Genomic DNA, 8,612 nt, shown 5'->3' with positions numbered 1-8,612 from the left:
TATCAATAGCATGACTATTTGTGTATGTAATAATGCTAGAATGTCAAATTTCTCATGTACTATTTGATTTTTTTTTTCTGGTTGACAGTAAACATAATAAGAATGAAAATAGGATAACATTCAGCTGCAAGCCAAGCATACGATTACTAGCTGTCTAGAACCACCATGACCATAGGACTGATATGCCACAAATGGCAGCACTGTACACCATCTCTACGAGGATGCCACAGATTCCTGCCAAGACAAAAAAAAATGCTACTTATTATCCAATATGATCCAGCCATATTAGATAAAATGGGGGAGAATATATAGATAGATATAGATATATATAAGCTATTGGGAAGATAGACTATCCTGGTTCATCTTTCTGGTTACAAAAACCTTTCACTAAACTGACTGCATTACATTCACCTCACAGCCGTAAGAAAAGAACACAGTCATGACAAACATCTTTTGCACAATCCAGAGTGCAAAGCCTGGTTATTGCAATCCAACCACTGCCAGCAAAATCTTTCCATCTATTTGGCCATCATAGATCCAGTCTCTCATAAGGTATCCTAGGGACGTTCAGACTAATCCTTTCTATAGCGAATCAAAATGGATTGAAGAATAACTATTTCAATACTAGGAGGGTAAAGCTAAATAACATGATATCTTGAAAAACAAAAAAATCAAACATGTGTATGTAAGTCTACTTTATTGATCATTGTATACAAGTCATTGATAAAATAAGAGGTGCACAACGTACGCAAATAAAATTTTATATTAATCTAAAATGATTGGATATCTCATTATTATAAAAAAAAATTAATATATATATATATATTTAAATATATTAAAATATAAACATTTTAATTATATTTAAATTATTTTTAAATTTTATCTAAATTTAATATAAACATATAAAATAATATAAAATTATAATTTAACGATTAGATTAATAAAATTTATATTATAAAATTATTATAATAAACGTTGTAATAGTCCATAAAATTATTATGCTAATATTCTGAGTAGAAATAGATTAGGTTCAATAAGACTTTGTTATAACAATTATAATAATAAGCATTTACTTTATATAAGTTTGAATTATATTAACAAATGATATTATAATAATAATATGTTTTTATTTAAATAGGTCAATTTATTAGGTCTAAAAGGATTTTGATGATATAGATTATATTAACTAAATATACTTTTATAAAAGCCTTAACTTAATTTTTTTTTTTAAAAAGGTCTGACTCGACTTGGACCTTATGTAGGTTTGGCCATAAACTTTTATTGTGTAATCTAATTTATTTATCTCTCGAGTTAACATATATATCAAATAAATTAATATATATATATAGAGAGAGGATAATTTAGTACATTATTAATATAAATATTACATTTATTTATATATTTTATATATATGATTTTAATTTTTGAGAAGTATATATAAAAGATATAAATAAATGTAATATTTATATTAATAATGTACTAAATTATCATATATATATATATATATATATATATATATATATATATATTAAAGAAAGTAAAACAAGCAAAGAAACTAACTAACAGAAACTAGATCCCATGAAAAAACATATAAAATAGACGTAGGTGGAATGATGAATCCCATATTTTTAATGGACCTCCAAGGTTGCAAGTCTATTTGCTATAATTATATGAATATTAAAATTTAAAATGGTCGTTTATAATTATATTAAGTATAAATTTGTTGGAGGGTTACAATTTGCAATTTTTTACAAATTTTGGTTAGAGGATAAAATTCGTTAAAAAAATTATGTGGGGACAAAATTTGTGACCGAGTGAAAGAATAAGAGTATAAAATATAATTAAACATAATTCTTTGTTTGTATTTTAAATAGTATTTACGAAGGGGTATAATTTGCAATATTTTCAAAACTTCATGACAAAATCTGTAAAAAAAATTATTTGGGAGCAAAATCTACAACAATATAAAAGTTTGAGGACACAAAATCTAATTTAGCATACTAACTATTAACTTTGATAACATTTATAATTATATTAGTACATATAATATACATGTATTGGTATAATATATATATATATATATATATATATATATATATATTGATAATATTTATAATTTTAAATTATATATTTTAATATAATAGGATTTTTATGGTACAATGCTTATATTTGTGAAGAATAAAATTTAATTTATTTAATATTTTAACATATGAAAGAGAATAATTTAATATTTGTATGGCTTAGGAGAAAGAGTATAATTTACTTTAATGACTTTAAATGAACTAATTTGTATATTTTAACATAAGATAGTAAAATAATATAATATTTTTATCTTTCAAAGAAAAGGTAATGTAATTTACTCTAACTTAAAAAAGTAGATGACCTATTGATTGAAGTAGTGATATTTGTATTGAAAGTCATCAATATAAACTTTAAGAAGTTACTTTTTTAACTATTTTTTAAATCTTATATTTCCTTGTAATGGGAGTGCCATATTACCGCTTCATGTTAGTGTTATATGAGTTGTCACATGGTCATCAAAGTTTCATGATAAAATCAATATGTTACATATTTTTTAACTAATGCTCTGCTTGGAGGAGGGGAAAATAGAAAGGAAAGGAAGGGAATGTAAAAATTGATTTGATAGAAAATAGAATAAAATTTGTAGTTGATTGGTAGAATAAAATTAGATAAAAAATAAAGAGAAGTTGATATTTTAAAATTATATTTTATACACTTAAATTTTTATGTAAAAATAAATTATATACATTATATTTACCATTTTATCCTTCTCTTTTCTAATCATGATTGTTCGCCTATATGAGTATATATTATATCATATTCAAATATGTTAATTTTAACATATAATGCATTATCATAATGTATTACCTATTAGTATAATATATTATCATGGGAGGAAGCTTTTGTTTTGATAATGCATTACTCATTTAGGGGTTATTTTTGATTTGTTCAATTTTATAACAATCCTTTCAACTCAAAAGGTAAATTTTTAATCATAGGACTCAACATCTTTTTCACTCAAAAATGCATGTTATTCTCTCTTCCCAAGCACTAGGGTCTTTTGAATGTACCTCCTGATTCATCACTCTCCATGACAATTCGATCAACTCTCCCAACCGCACAGTGTAACAATCCATCAATGGATGAGACTAAAATCGTATAATTTTAAAAACTTTAAGAGACTAAAATTATATAATTAAAAAATATACTAAAGTTGCATATCAGAAATTATGAGAGACAAAAAATATAATTTAAATTTTGTTTTTTATTAAATTGGATTGATTTTTAAATTTAACATGTAATATGTGTCCTCTCTTCCTATCTATCTATCTATCTATCTATCTATCTATCTATCTATCTATCTATCTATCTATCTATCTATTTATCTATCTATCTATCTATATTTATATATATATATATATATATATATATATATATATATATTTTTTTTTTTTCTTGTATGTATGTGCATACCTGCGATATTATGTGTGTGCGCATCATATGTGTAATAATAATCAATGTTGAGTGTTAATTTGTTAAATTATTTATTTTCTTGTGTATATGTATTTTTTTATTATTTATTTGTTTGAGTATTACTCTTATTAAAAAAGACGTTATGTTAAGAGTGTTCATAAATTGATTTGGTTCAGATTTGAAATAAACTAAAGTTTGAACTAATCAATTTAAATTAATATCGTTATAATCATATTTATCAAAATAAAATTTGCAATCTAAATTAAATCAAATGAATCAACAATAAGTTAATTTTGTTACAATTAATAGTTTTTTTAAAAATAAAATGATAAGTTTTTTTGAACATAAAACATATTATTTCATTCTAAAATGTAAATAAAAACTTATTATTAAAAGAGTAAAAATAATATTCAAATAATATAGAAAAATATAACATTTAAAATTAAAATATTTCAGTTTTTAAATTAAGGTAGATCTTTAAGACATAATGGAATTGTCAAAATTATAATAATTATCTAAATAATCTTTATGCAATTTTTTCTTAACTTAAATATAACATGCAAATAACATATTTATCTATTGACATTGTATTGTGCATTCCGTATTGCATTAAACTTGTAAGATAGTCAAATATGAAAAGGTATGAGCAATGCTAACATAATGTAATATGTTATGAATAATAATTAATTAGTGACTTTATTAGTGGATGTCAATATTTACTATTAATTATTATCATTTATATTTTTGTCATGCAGTTTTTTTATGTAATTGTTCAGCTATCACATGTACTTATAAATAGTTTAGTCATCCCCAAAGATAATATATCAGTCAAATTATTTTTTTCATCTCATATTGTCTTATTTGTTCTCTTTATTTTTTCTTTCTTTTATAACACAATGGATGTGATTTGTCCATATAAAACCTTTTAAGTACCATTGTTATATAAGTTTTTTAATGCACAAGATTGAATTCCGTCGTCTTAAATATTGTATGCATGAGGGAAAGAAATAAATATTTATGAATGATGTACTATTTTTCCTTCACTAGGTTTTTATCCCACAAAATTTTTCCTAGTAAGGTTTTAATGAAACACATTCTAAATATTGAACATCTAATAATTAGTGGCTTAATCAGTGAATGTCAATATTCACTATCAATCATTACCATTTATATTTCTATTATGTATTATTCTATTTTTATGTAATCGTGCAGCTATTACATGTACTTATAAATAGGTTAGTCCTCCTCAAAGACAATACATCAGTCAAATTCATTTTTCATCTCATACTGTCTTATTTATTCTCTTTATGTAATCTTTCTTTTATAACATAATATGTTATATTGAATTATTGATAGTTAAATATGGTTCCACATCATGAGTGAACACAAAATAAACAAAGATATTTATGTAAATAAAAATAATTTCCCGAGAATTTGTTCATGTAAGAAAATGATTCTCATCCTGAGTCCTTGAATTCACTTACTTGAATTCTCCTTTGATTCACCACTACCAAACACAAGTAATTTGATTAATCATCTTCTAATTTATTTCATTCTTCTCAAATTCTTCTTAAATCACTTTTCTAAATACATATTTAAATTTAAACTTTAATATTATCATTATAATTATAATAAATAATAAATAATTAAATTAAAAATCAAATTTTGGTTATGTTACAAAATTGTTCCTTTCAGGTGAGGAAATATGCATAAACATTATATATAATAAAAAGTAAACAATTATTTAAAACTAAAATAATTAAAATAATATTTATAATTTATTTTGGTTTTAGTAAAATACAGTGGAAGTGTTGTTTGGTTGTGGCTTGTGAGTGTGGCGTAACGTACTGCACTTACTGTTGCGCGTGGCAGTGCAGGTTGCACAGTGCAGAACAGAAGGTGAAAATTGAGCTAGCTGGCAAGCTAAATAAGCAGAGTAGGGACCACCAAAATAGGCACAGGTGTTAGGTAGGGACCCACCTTGCAACTGACATGCACAGTCTCAATGTAACGGGCGGCGCCGTAATCATTTCTTTGCTGTTTCTGCTTCTCCAATCATTCTTCTCTTCTTACTGTACCACAATATCATATCATATCTTATGTTTCTCTTTTTTAAACTTTTTTTTCTTTTAGAACTTTTCTTTAAAATATTTACAAAAATAACTCTCACGCACGCACTTTATTTACAAAATTAGAATTGTTTACAAAACTAAAATCGTTTACTGTAATATAAATAAGCCGAATTCCTATCTATTTATAATGGTCTTTAAGATTTTTTTTTATGATGTGGCATGATATTAAGCAACCTTTACTTAAAATGTTTTTAAAGCATTTGTAACGAGGATACTTATAAGTAATTTCTGTGCTATATCACTGTTACATCAATTCTGACCTATTTTATCGATTGTTTTTACAAGTAATTTTGCTAAAATTTAAACAATCCATAAAATAAGCTAGAATTGATATAGAAATAATGTGACACTGAGATCACTTATAAGCAATTCCTATTGTAGATGATCTTGGATCCTTGGGAGAGTGAGTACGTGGAAACTCATTTATTACTAATTTTTTGGTGTTGCCCCATGGTCGCAATGGTTGCCACATACATCATCGTCTTCACTCGTCATAGCCAGCTGTGTGGTGCTAGTGCTACTGCTGCATGCTTCCTTCACCCTTTTGTGCCTGTCATCATGAACTGGAAGAATCATGTGTGACAATGTGAGATATACACGTGTATATAATTAAATTATAAAAATAATAACAAAATTTAAACTTAAATCATCTTATATATTATTTTAACTTTTTACAAATATATAATTGAATTTTTAAATATATTAATAAATAATCAATTTTTAATTATACAAAAAAAATATTATTGAAAGATAAAAACAACTTTTTTTTATATATATTTTATGTCCAAAAAGTTAATATTTGATTATTAATCAAAGAATATGGTTGATAAAAAATCTCAATTAATTAAAGAAAATTCTTGATAAAAACATTTATATATTTTATTTTATTTAATATAAATTAATTATAAAAAAATATCTTTCATTCAGTTTTCTTTTATTTTTTTATATTAAATGATTTTCATTTTTATTTTATTTTTTTATCGACTTTTCTCTTCTCTTTTCTTATTTTTATTTTTAATTGTCCAAAATTTTCTTCAAACATATAAAAGATTTAAATTGGTCAATTTATATGTTTGATTTTTAAAAAGATTTAAATATTCCAAAGATGTTTCGAATTTTAAATTTAGAGGATTTAACATTTTTGTTTTAATATATATAATTTAAATAATTAAACAAAAGTATATCTTAAAAAAAAAAAAAGTACAAATGTACAAATATAAAAGTTGGACGGAGGCTTTCTGACAAATCCTGAGTTTAGTGTACTTATAACTGCAAAATAGCAAGTGTATTATACATAGGAAAATGTTAAATGATCACTTTTATTCTAACACAGCCATCATTCCACTATGATTGAAATGGAAAGAAAAATAAATGGGAAATTAAAAAATTATATTAGTGACATTAACAAAAATAAAAATAAAAAATGACTAAAATATCTTTTTTTATCTCTAATCTACAATTTTGATCTTTCATTCATTATTTTAATTATGTAATTTTTTAATTCAATTTTTAAAATTATTTTATTTTATTTTTTTAATTAAATTATAACGTAACATTATATTAATATGGATGATATCACGTGACATTGATATCACAAAAAAGAAATATAAATTTATTTTTAAAATAGTAAAAAAATACCTTATATAAACTAGAAGTCATAACTTTTAATATAGAACTCAACTTTTTTTTTTTATAATTAAAACTTCAACAATATGTTTTATGTATAATATTATTGTTCAAGTTAATTTAAGTTATACTTTTTTTAGTTTCTATAATTTTTTTTTATGATTTTGAGTTTAGATTTGACTCATCATTATCCATTAAAAGAAAATAGGTCACAAATTTTGACTAAAAAAATAATTAAAAAAATTATATATTTATTTTGAATTATTTTTTAATATTTTCTCAATATCTAAAAGATTTACATAAATCAGTGTACTTAAAAAATAAAAAAAATTAAATTACATATAATAAAATAAAATAAATGTACAACACATTTGATGTACAATAAATCACATATTATGCACAATAAATTTGGAGTGACTTAATTAATTTATATTAAAAATAATAAATAAATAAATAATATGAAGAAAAAAAGGTTGACAAGACAATCTGCCTATAATATCCTATGTTTCGCAATTAGATTAATAATATATTTTATTATAAAATTTAAAGGGTTGATGTTAGATAATCTTTTAATGTTGAAACTATATTCTTATATATTTGTTTGTTTAAATTATATGAGGATTATATTTTAATATAATGTTTATCATTGTTTTTTTTATTACTATTAAATGAGGAAAAAGAATAAGTAACCATGGTTATGGCTAAGTAACTCAAAATGAGTTAAAGGGAGATAAGTTAGGTTTAATTTTTAAAAAATATATGCATCAGTTTCTACTTATGCTCTCGCTTTTCTTTTATGCTCTTCAAAACCAAAAGGAAAGGAGATAAAAGGAGATCATCTCGAAGATAAGGGAGGAGTGAGAACTCTCGCTCTAGGGTGTAAGATAATTGATGAGTAGTGAGGTTGACCCTCCAACCTCTGTATGTTGTATGTGTTGTATGAAGAGAGAAATCTCAATTATTTTTTATTCTTGTTTGTTTTCCTCTCATGTGATTCTGTTGCCCCTAAATTGCTATGAATTGTGATTATATATGATTAATTTTGTGTATTGATCCTTTTTGGTGTGGGTTGAGTCTCGCCGAGCATGGGGCTCCAGGGGAGTTACATGTTGCTATCTCACCGAGCATGACGTGGGTCATGCTAGGCGTGGGTCATGCTGAGAGCTATGAGTGCTATTTGGACGAGCTATGCCGAGCGCGAATGAATTTTCACTGGGTATTAACTGTATATGAGATTTTTTATTACATGAGCAAGTAAATTGAATGCTAATGAATGTGAAAATGTATACTTGATAAATTACTTGAATGAGATACTTGATTTCTATTGGTAAATTATGTATATGGTAAAGTATATGCACC

The sequence above is a fragment of the Cajanus cajan genome, chromosome 11 (genome assembly GCF_000230855.2).
Source record: "Cajanus cajan strain Asha chromosome 11, NIPB_CcT2T_4, whole genome shotgun sequence".
Taxonomy (NCBI): Eukaryota; Viridiplantae; Streptophyta; class Magnoliopsida; order Fabales; family Fabaceae; genus Cajanus; species Cajanus cajan.
This window is presented reverse-complemented; position numbering follows the sequence as displayed.